Raw genomic sequence first — 12,284 nt, forward strand, 5'->3', positions numbered from 1 at the left:
GCAAAATAAGCAGAAATTAGAAGAAAGTCAATCTGACGTTCTACAGACAGGTATGTTTTAAAGGGGATCTGTACACTGTTGCTAAACCACTACTTAATTGTTGCTGGACTGCATTTCAGAACACTTTAATATATAATCAAGGGTTGAAACATAATGGGAGCTATACACCATCAACATCAGGACTCACGTTTAAAAAAATATTGTTATGATAAAAAATTTCTACAGCTGTCAAGGACACGCAATGCCATTAAGTGCAAGAGAATATAAATCCTAACTGATCTGTGTAAATCTGTTTTGTTTTTTTGCTCCTGCAACTGGAAGTTTTAAATGCAGTTTTTCTACCACAGAACAACTAAACAGCAGAATGCCCTTTTGATGAGTAAAATGAATCACACAAATATGTATGTAAGATAATATCGAGATGACTGTCACAGTACACCTTCTTTAGAAAACTAGGAGGCACACTGTTTTATGGAGGCTACAATGTACCTCCCTTTCTCTATTACTTTTAAAACTTTTAATGCAATATTTTCTTTTTATCATAAAGTTTAGAATGCCTTTAGGGCAATCCAGTTATTACATATGTTATGCAAATTGCAAAGACCTATATTTTAACATTCTGCAACAACTTCAATGTCATCTCTTGTTATGCCGGATCACAAAGAGTTGGCATCTAAATTAGCTAAGTCCATAGAAAGACCTCAAGTGAGATGTGAATTTGCATATCATGTCTTCAGTGTCAGACTAAATTCTTGTTCTGTATAAGAAAGTAGTGCATAATTCAAAGAATTGCTACAGAAATATAGCCAATTAAAACTATACATTGTATTTATTTAGTAAATCCTTTTTCATCAGCGTACCTGTTACACTCCAACAAAAACATATATAACTTTTAACATTAGGATTCCTGTACAGGCCGCACTGCTCTCTTCCCAACCCCTCTGTACTTGTGCACCAAATACAGAGCTGCCTGTGTGGTGATCATAATGTTAAGACCTGAGTTTAGTTCTCCTTTAAAATATAAATATGTTTGTTGTGAGATTTATTGTAAATGTCCAAAAAATGGGGGGGGGGGCTTTTTAGGAGTCACATACATGTTGAAAGGGGGCAAAGTTTCCTGTGCAGGGGCCATAATGTTGAAAATGACAATTAATTCCTCTTTTATCTATTGTAATGCAATTTACTGGTAAGCTTTCTGCTGCTGAGCAGAGCATGTTACAAGTGACTTTTTCTCTAAGGTGAAACCTTGCTCAAAACAGTATAAAAACAGTTCTTCAAACCGATACACACATCTTATATTTTTTTTAAATTACTTTGTTGCTTAACAGATTTTTCAGAAAAGGACGGTTATTCCTTTTGGCGTTCCTGTTGGGCTTAGTTGCTCTTGTTTTGACAAAGGCCCAATCTGGGTAGCCACAAGCTTTCAGTGCTCCTCTGAGATGTTTACATTCCTTGTCCTTGGACTCTGTATCAGTTGTCACACTTTCCGCCCTGTGGTGTAGCGTTCTAATGACACCCAGTTTGTGTTCCAGCGGATGGTGGGAATCGAACAACAGATATTGATCCGTGTGAGTGGGTTTCCTGTATACTTCTGTTTTCAAGATACCCCCCTCTTGAATGGATATCAAACAGTCCAAAAAAGCAAGTTTGTTCTCATGGACATCCTCCCTTGTGAACTTGATGTTGTTGTCCACTGAGTTAATGTGTTCCGAAAAGGCTGCCACTTCGTTGGATCTGATTTTAACCCACGTGTCATCTACATACCTGAACAAAAGAATACTTACCCGATTTAATACACACACCAGGCCAGGTTCGTTCCTGGAAGAGAAGGAAAAGATAATACAGACAAAGTGGTCTCCCTGATAAGGTACTTCAAAAGAAACATATTTCTCCTTTAATACTTACCACAGATGCAGAGAAAGCCTTTGACAGGGTATCCTGGGACTTTCTAGACAGGACTCTAGCTGGAATAGGTCTGGGACAAACAAGCAGACATAGAATATAAGCTTTATATGAAAAACCCTCAGCCAGAATTAGAGTAAATGGCATCTTATCCCCCAAAGTACATAATTTCAACGGGACTAGGCAAGGCTGCCCTCTTTCCCCTACCTTATTCGTTCTAGTAATGGAGACACTTCTGGCCCACATTAGAAATAATCCGAATATTTCTGGTATCATTACTCCTTCCAAAGAATACAAATGTGCAGCCTTTGCTGACTTATCCAATTTTAAGGTCAATTACTCTAAATCAGTGATATTAAATATAAACACTCCAAAAACAACTGCCTGAAACCTAAAACAGAACCATGCATCAAATATCTTGGGGTCAAAATACAACCAGACCTCGATAAAGCATATCAAGACAATTATCTCTCCTTAGTTTCTACTCTGCAAAAGATAATGGGTAACTGGGATAAACTACAACTTTCTTGGTTTGGTAGGATCCAAGCCACGAAAATGATGATCATGCCCAGAATACTTTATCTTTTCCAAGTTCTTCCAATTCACCTTCCACAATCTTTTTTTACCACAATTAAATCTTTGATCTCAAGATTTATATGGGCTGGGAAAAATCCTAGACTCAAATATAGGCAACTCATATTACCTAAAGAAAAAGGAGACCGTGGCCTTCCCGACACCTATCTTTACTATATATCCACACACTTGGTCCATATCCTTAACTGGGCATCGGCAAACATAAAAAAGGATTGGTGCACATTAGAACAGCAGTTCCTATCACTTCCTTTAGAAAATGCATTATGGTCAGACAATGGACTTATTTTAAGGAAAGCAAAGCAACACCCTTTGATACACGCAACGCTAAGGACATGGCACAAAAATAAGGAAACTTAGAAGCTTACCAGCACCACTTACGTTTTACCCTCTCTCACCTTAAATCCTAACTTCGCCCCGGGATTAGAAAAAGGTTCATTTGCTAGATGGGTGTTATGGGACAATAAACCAACCAGAATTAGAGACTTCCTCAAAGATAAACAGAATGATTCCTTTGGCGGACATTCAAAAAAAATGGGGTCCCCACCCAAGGGACACATGGAACTATAACCAACTCCATCATTTTTTACAAGCTAATAAATCTCAGCAATGGAATAGACCTCTAACCCCGTGGGAACAAATCTTGAAGGAGTCAAGAGAGATAGATAAACCACTCTCCATAGCATATAGGTACTTATTGAATGCCATGCCTTTACCACCCAGGTCATTTTGTATAGCTTGGGATAGGGAACTTGCCACCAATATAACTGATAAAGCATGGGACAGAATTTTTAGCACCATGCACAAAGCATCCAGAGTGTCTAGGACAAATGAGGCCATCTTTATACTGGTTACAAGGTGGCATTACACACCGGCAAAACTAAGTAGAATGTACCCTAACAGCTCTGTTGTATGCTGGAGATGCAATAGCCACAGAGTTACTCACACACACATTTGGCTAACTTGCCCAGCACTACATCAATACTGGTTGGGTGTACTAGACGCAATAAATCAAATTACTAAATTCGATATTGATATTGGAGATCCTGCCTTAATCCTACTTAATATTTACCTAAGAAACAATGTTCCAATTTCAGACCCCCTTACCTTACACTTATTACAGTCCGCAAAGTCACTTATCCCTAGAAAATGGAATCTACGGGAATCTACGGAACCCCCTTCATTCACAGAATGGTTAGCAAATACGGAGGACATTCGGCAAATGGAAGCAATAACTTCCATGATACATAACAAAAACCATCAGTATAGGAAAATTTGGACCCCCTGGTTAGATTACGTAAGATCACTATGGTACACATCCCAAAGACAGCCATCCACAAAAAGCCCATTAGACGCACTGTCTATAAGGTTTAGTTAATCCAATACTTATGTGACAATCTAGAAATGACTTGATAACAGTTTTGACTGACAATCTTAACCGAAAGACAATGTAAAGACTTAAACTTGCAATGTCTCCCCTTCCTACCCTCCCCTCTTTCCTTCTGTATCCCTTCCCCATACTTGCAAAATGTTAAATAAAGAATTGAAAAAAAAACCAAATTACAGCAGCTGTAGGGCCTTGCCAGAGTACATCAGTGAGGAACAGCAGAGCATAGTAGCGATCTCTTATAGAATTCTGGATTTAAAATATTGACTTGGGTTAGGCCAGCAAGGTTCTATTTATTTGATTAAATGTGAATAAATGCTGTGGCTATTTTACCCCATCTTTGTTTCCTGGTGTTTCATTAAGGTATGTAACAAGGGGGTTCAGTGGGTTGGCTCAAAGTGAAGGGTCAGTTGAGGAGTCCCCTTGTCATATTTTTTCACGGTACAGAAAAAAAAAAATCAAACACAAGCAAGAATCAAATTGTTCCTGTAATTTTCAAAGAGGCTTAAAATCTCAAATGTCACAAAAAGCTGGGAAAATAAAGTTTCCAGAGGCAATTCCTTTTGACTTCTAAAGAAACTCATTAGCTTCTTACTTGCAGAGGTTTTTCTGGCACTTTTACTCGTACATATGTAGGTGTTCACATTTTTTCACCATGTTTTTTCTCGAATCGAGAAAAAAAACACCACCTTTTAATGTACAAACACACACTGGCTCACGTAAATCACAGGTTCATCACAGTGGTATCCTCAATATATCAGGACACACAAGGAAAGTTGCCTTTATAAGGTAGCCTCACTTATGCCAGCTTATATATCCAGATACCCTACGCACTGCAGCCCCTAATCCAACATCTACTTAGGTTATCTCCTTTACTGGGATGTTCTGCCTAAGGATCCCCTACTACACCATTCACTTGCCCACACACAGTGAAAGTCAAAAAGATTGAAGTCTGAGATACCATCTCTTTATATTCAATGTGCTACCTATAACTGCTCTAGGGAATGTCAAGGGCACCCAAATACTTCCTATAGAAAGGGAGGTTAACCCTTTGTCTATGGAAATGACCAACACATGTCTAAATTCGCAGAAATTAAATGTGATGATATATATCCATACTCCTAGAGTATTTGCATAGATTTTAAATAAATAAAAACGTTATATTGCAAAAAATCAGACATATTTTATGTGATTTAATTCAGAGAACATACGTACAGAAAACAGTTTCTGTAGCCAACTTCCCTCAAGACATTGGCAGCAGATTCCAGTTGGACTTCAACAGAACATGATTGGCAATAAGCTTGTAGCTGGTTATTAATGGAACCCTAGTAGTCGCAAATAATAATTTACAGTTATTCATATAATTTTCTTAATTATATTAATATATAATAATAAAGCAATAAAATTAAAATGGTTATTACATTTATTTTGTTATTTAATGTAACATCATAATATATATTTTTTTATAATATTTTATTTAATGTAACATCATAATAGAATTTCAGGTAAGTCATATGTTCACATTTATATTCTGCAGACAGTTACAGTGGCATTGCTGTGTAGGCAATATTTTGTGACACTGCAGGTCATATCTTTCTCTGCAGATACAAACATATTCCAGCAGGAAAGAAACATTTCTTCCTCTGGACTCTCTTAACCTCATGGCAGGAAACTTGTTACAGCTGGACAGTTAGACACCTGTGAGTGCAGCACTGAATAGCTGGATATCCTGTTCTAGAACCTAATGCTCAGCAGTCCAGAAAAAAATTACTTGAGGGGAACATAACATTCCAGGTTTTTTTTTTTTTTTTACATTCCAATAAAAAAAATTATGGGGGTGTACAGTCTCCAGATGTCTGATACTTTGTCAATGATATGTGCCACATCCAAGATAAATAAACAACAAAGCAGAAACCTCTGAAAGGGAAGAATGAAAGGGAAAAAAGTCATTCATGAACTCTTCAATAAAATAAATGTGTTGTTTTCATTTACGAAATTGCTTTGGAATTACCTGGCACATTGTTAGGAAGGAACTAAAGCAGTGAAAGTCAAGAGGTTGTGGGATGTGGGTTTTAAGAAGGTGGTTATGTAATACTATGTACTATAATGTATTTGTAAACCATAAAAGTATTTTATATTTAATTTAATGGGATAGAAAGATATAAATCTTTAAAATAGTATAATGCAATTTAAGACTTTACGGTAAATTGCAATTTACACCCCCCCATACCTTGCTTATGAGATTATTGTTGCATTAGTGATGCTTGCAGGGTATGCCATAGTTTTGCATGTGATGCTAAGTAAAACACATTTAGGAAAGAACTTCTTTTTGGAGCATTACAGGGTAACCTCCATTTTATTAAGTGTAGTTAGTAGTCTTTCCTAAATTATACAGTCTTTATATGACAATTATCAATGCACTCTTGTGTCTAATTTTGCTTAGCATAAAGAAAAAAGTAGTATCACCACCTTAGGCTTCTGACTAAACATATGCTTGTTCTGGTCTTCTGCCAGTTAAAGTACTGTCAAGAAAAGTAGAATATTTGAGGCAAAAGTTGAGCAAAGTTAAGCTAAAATGAGTTTTACATGTACTGAAGGTAGAAGTTGACCAGTTGGTTCAGCAATTTGAATTTGATTTTTTTTCCAAAGGGGTTGAATCAAAGGACTAAGGAAAGGTTTTTGTTGTCTGTAAGGGGTAAAGTACCATACATACATTTTTTGCTGGTCTGGTGCAGGTCACCAGCAATCTTGTCAATCTGTATCAGGGATGGGTTGTGCCACTGTGACTTTCCCATCTATTTAAGTAAAGTACCTTAGTAGAGTCAGAGATGTCCGCTAACTCCATATCATCATAATGATGCAGACCTGCAGAAACATCTGCTCTTGTTTGTACATATTTAAAATCATGCCTTTTTGTGCAAATTCATTTTTTTGAGATACAAAGGAGGCTGGTGAAGCATTTCAGCTGCTCAATAAATGGCTAAGAATCTGTCTCTATGTGGTAGTATGTCTAAATTGTCATTATGGATGTTTTTCAAATGTTGACTATCAATCAAATGTAAACCTTTATATTATATGTTTAAATATCACATTCATCTGTAAAGCAGCATAAAACAATAGAAAAGCATTATACTTTCAAATCCACCAGTCTTGACTGTCCGTTCCTCTAATCTAAAGGGGTGACCTCTGGTGCGTTGATCGTTTTTATGGGAAAAAAGAACACCCCCTATCTGCCTATAATCCCCTCTGATGTACTTGTACAGAGTATTCATGTCTCCTCGCAAGCACCTTTTTTGCAGAGAAAACAACCCCAATCTTGTCTAACCTCATAGTTTAAATCTTCCATCTCAAATTCCTTCCAGAATTGCTGGAGCACACTGTTGTAAGAAATAAATGCTGGGAGACAGTAACTGGGGCAATACATCTATTCAAATGAAATGGAGGATGCATAAGTTCATTTGGCTCTTTAGAACTCCCTACCTCAACCATGTAATACCTTGAAGACAGAGCCAACTCAATTACAATGTAGTGTTGAGACAAAATAAAAATTTTTGGGTATCTTCATGTTGCACCAAAACAATGGGGTAATTGACACTTTAAATTACAACATAGGTGCAATAATACTCAAAACATCTCCTGATTCTCTGTGGTTCTTGCTTCTATTAAAACCTCACTAACGTGTACAGAGATTTCCTTTTTAAAACCAAGCAACTACAACTCGTTCTTTTTGATGGTTTGGTGTCTATTTTATATTACTGTCTTCTTAGAAATCCTTGCACTATTAGAAGAATGGTCAGGCTTCACTGAAACCAAATATGTACTATCTTCTCAGTAGGGTAGCAATGTACTTTATACCATTCATCTACTGACACTAATTACAAGGCCCCTATATGCTACAGTAAAGTGGTGGTTGTGCCTTCCTGCATACAACATACACTCTGTATTTATGTATTTATTAACACCACAATAGTTGCCAAGTACAATTCAAAATACAGCTGCCTAAAATACAATGCAGATGTGGCTTGTCACCACAAATATATTAAAGGAGACTTAAACCTATCACACAAGTATTGCTCCACCCAAATATTCCTGCACTACAGATCCCAGTGCCTGTCACCAAAAATATGTTAAAGGGAACTTAAACCTATCACACACTCATTGCTTGATGCCGATATCCCTGAACTACCGCTTCCTACATAGTCCAACATATTATCAATAATAATGCATGCTGGAAGCAATACAAATCAAAATCCCTGACTTGTTGGTGCTATTGGATCCTCCATGGTGAATTGCCTTATTGGTGTATACCTGGTGCCCTGTACTTTGTTGATTTGGTCATTTCTGGAGGCATTAAACATGTTTCAGCAAGCTAAGAACACGTTACAGAACAATACTTGCCCTATTGATGTTTGAATATTAGCAATCAAGAATCTCACAGTAATTTCACTATGTTTGAATTATTATGCCAATGTCACTCCAGCTGATAAACTTAGGTAACTTTCAAATTTTATAAATATATGTGTGGTAAACCCTTCAAGTACAATATAATTTGTAAAACACACTGTATAATTTTGCAATTCCTATAAATAGAGAGATGCAAATTGACTTTTATCACTACAAGCAGAATATAAAATAATTAATATAGATAGTTGTTAATATATCTCTTATTACTATCTTGAATTTGCTTGCAAATTATTATGAGTAATAGGTGGTGATGCAATTAACTCCTTTCAGAACCCCCTTGTTGTTCTATTGAAATGGCAAGCAAAAATTACATGATAATCTCAGTATGTTAGATTGCAATGCAATGACAGACTAGGCACAAGTAGAGATTACTTTAGAATTAAATATAAATACATGATGTTTCTCCTCTGAGAATTATCTCCATTCCCTACTAGCACTACAGCAGAGATCTCATTGTTATCTAACATACTAAGATTACAGTGTATTTTTTTTCCTGCCAGTGTTACAGAGCAAACAGATTTCAGAAGGGTGAATATATTGCTGTTTGTGGGTCCTGGACCAGAAACAAATGTTTGATGTCTAGAAACAATGAGCAGAACTAGAAAACATATGTTTAATACATGAGAAAAGAGCAGGAACGCAGGTGTGTAGGCTGATCTGGCAGCATTCTCACTGGAGACTGTATCAAGTCCTCAAGGGACAACAGTCCAGTTAATGCAAGAGGATCTTTAAATGAAAAGCCTATTCTCTTTGTTTATGCAATTGTCACTGGAAGCATTAAACATATGCAAGCATCTAGACAGTAATACATTAACTCTTCTGTATTTGATTACAGTATATTCCTGGAAGGAAAAAAACTACAAAGCAGTTCAGATAACAGCAAGATAAATGATGGCCATCAGCATGTCGTCAGCCTTTTCTTGCTTCTGTAATTAAGTTTGGAAAGAGTTATTTTGCAAAGCTAGGGGCAGCCACAGATTAAAGAAGAAATACGCCATCTATAGATGTGTTGCTCTACCCAAATGTTTCTTGACTACCAATTATAGCATTTTCCAGTATATAACAAAGGGTTTCGAGAATTATGGAATCTCAGCAACTATAGGGAGACAATGAAAGTGTAATGTACTGGATGGTTCCAATTGGATCCCCCAATAAATAGAATCTTTAAAACTGTATCCTGGGATGGAGTTTATCTTCATTGAGAAATGCACCAGCCCCAGCAATGTTCTTCTAGGTGCCATACCTTGTTGTTTTCTGGGATTGTGCACATGTGCAGTATAATTAAATTACAGTTGAAATAGTTTAGCATGAATTTGACATTCCTTGTCCTTTAAAGGAAAACTTTACCCCCAGAATGAATACTTAACCAACAGATAGTGTATATTATGTTAAGTAACCTATTAAAGAATCTCGCCAAACTGGAATATATATATATATATATCAGTAAATATTGACCTTTTACATCCTTTTCCTTGATCCACCATTTAGTGGTGGGCTGGGTGCTCCCTCAGAGATCACATGACCAGAAATAATGCAGCTTTAACTGTAACAGGAGGAAGTGTGGAAGCAAAAGACAGAACTCTGCCCATTAAATGGCTGATGTGACCTAGCATGTATGTGTGCCTTGGCTTGTTTGTGTGCACTGTGAATCCTATGATCCCATGGGGCGGCCCTTAATTCTTAAAATGGCAATTTTCTATATAGGATTACCATACTACTAAAAAAGTATATTTCTATGAAAATTGTTTTACATATTAGATGAAGTTTTACATATAAGCTTGTTTATGCAATTAATTTTTTATAAAGACCAACATTGTTTGGGGGTATCGTTTTCTTTTAATGAACACTGCAAAAAAAGTGGCCAAATCGGTGAAAGAATATCATCCAATGAGAATCCTGCCTATGTGGGCATAACTACAGAGGATGCAGACTCTGCAGTTGCGGGGGTGGGGCATGAGTGTAATTAATACGCAATCTCAATGTATCTTGGTGGAATAGGTAGCGATGAGCAAATCTCTTACACTTTGCCAAAAAATTACAAAACAGTGAGAAAATACGCAAAACTTTTTAAGCACAAAATACATTTGGATGTTTTTTTTGCAGTGACTTTTTCTATACAAAACACACTGGAGTTAATTGTTTCTTTGTCACCATGTTTTTTGGTGCACTTTAATTCTGCAGCAGTTTCACAAAAACATTTGCTAATGACGAAATGCAGAACTTGCCCGCAAATCCATGCCTGGAGAAAAATTTCGCTCATCACTAAGAATAGGTTTACTTACCAATACTTTGGGGCCCTAAATTAATTTATCTGTGGGGCACAGTAACATCTAGTTACACCACTGCCTGACTGCTCTGTTTACACTTGACTGTCTATTTAAGGTTTTATAGGACCAATGCTGAAGGCATTAAACATACTTTTTCCTAGCTCTGAACACATAATTATGTTGGGCGCTCCAAAGTTTAATTACAATGTAATACTGGCGAAAAAAAAAAAATTACAGGAAATCCCATATGTTAGATATCAACATGATGACTGACGTGGCAGTAGTAGAGATGATTCTTATAGAAGAATTCTGTTGCATCTGTAATTAATATTGCCTACTTTTGGAGAGAAAGGCAGTTTTTTTGTTGTTTTTTTTTTTAAATCTATGCCAAACTGAAGGGTGCATGCAGTTCCATATATAATATTGGCCTTCTAGATAACCTCATTTGTAACAGTTGTCAGATATCACTCACCTCATTCCCACCTTATAAATCAGAGTTTGTATTGTGGCCAAGCAGATTCAGCATTATTGTGAATTACAATTTTTAAAGAAAAACTATTTTGTTTTGTTTTGCTCTATCCAGGGTCATGAATTTGAGACTACTGCTCCTACATCATTAAAAGTCATCACTGGCAAGAGGGCTCAAATGGAACAGTAAGCACTTAAACAGATAACAGCTGGTTTATAGTTTAAGATTAAAAGTCTGTTGCTGTAAACAAAAGAATGAGTAAGGTACTCCCCAAAGAACATGCAATATTAGCATGACTTAAGCTGGCCATACACGTGGCGATCTCACGATGTTTCGTACGACCGTCGGTCGCACGAAACATCGTCAGATCCGCCACACACCATTCAGGGCTGAATCGGCAGGTAAGGAGGTAGAAACAATAGGATTTCTACCTCCTTCTGCCGATTCAGCTCTGAAGGGAGAATTTTGGTCAGGCGCCTTCTATGGCGCCCGATCAAAATTTTCTAACTTGGCCGATCGGCGAGCCGACCGATTTCAGCAGCTTCCTGCGATATCGGTCGGCTCGCTGACATGCCATACACGCACCGATTATCGTACGAAACGAGGTTTCGTACGATAATATCGGTGCGTTTATGGCCACCTTTAGGCAGAGTCAATGTTGAGGCCCCTTTCTATTACAAACCCACCAACCCTTTAGTAACAAATTTAAGCAGACAGTATATTGGGTTGAAACTGAAACAGCCAAATTATTATAAATAAGTTTACTTTAACAGAACCTAATTATAAGCTTAATATTACATAGTTAGTAATCAATGACTCCCCCTGAAGGCTACTCTTGTGAGGATAACTTTAACCCTGTCAGCATTCTGAGGCCTGCCCTCTTGCAGTTGAACCACAAAACCTTGCTAATAAAGGATCTTGCTTAGGTCTGGGCCAACATTTTCTGGCTAGGCTACGAGTAGCCTGGAAGCCAGTAGCCAGTAGCACTGGAAGCATGAATAGAAGGTTTACGAATAAGTATAACCAGATCATTAAAGGACATGTAAACCCCCCACACAAAAATGTAATCAGTGAACAGCCTCTTTAAAATCTTTCAATACCTGGCACTCTGGCTGTCCAGAGGTTAATAGTATGGCTGGGACATCCCCTTAATCACTTAGATTTGCTTCTCCTCCTGTAACCCACTCGGCCCCCTCCCTCAGGA

The sequence above is a fragment of the Xenopus tropicalis genome, chromosome 5 (genome assembly GCF_000004195.4).
Source record: "Xenopus tropicalis strain Nigerian chromosome 5, UCB_Xtro_10.0, whole genome shotgun sequence".
Taxonomy (NCBI): domain Eukaryota; kingdom Metazoa; phylum Chordata; class Amphibia; order Anura; family Pipidae; genus Xenopus; species Xenopus tropicalis.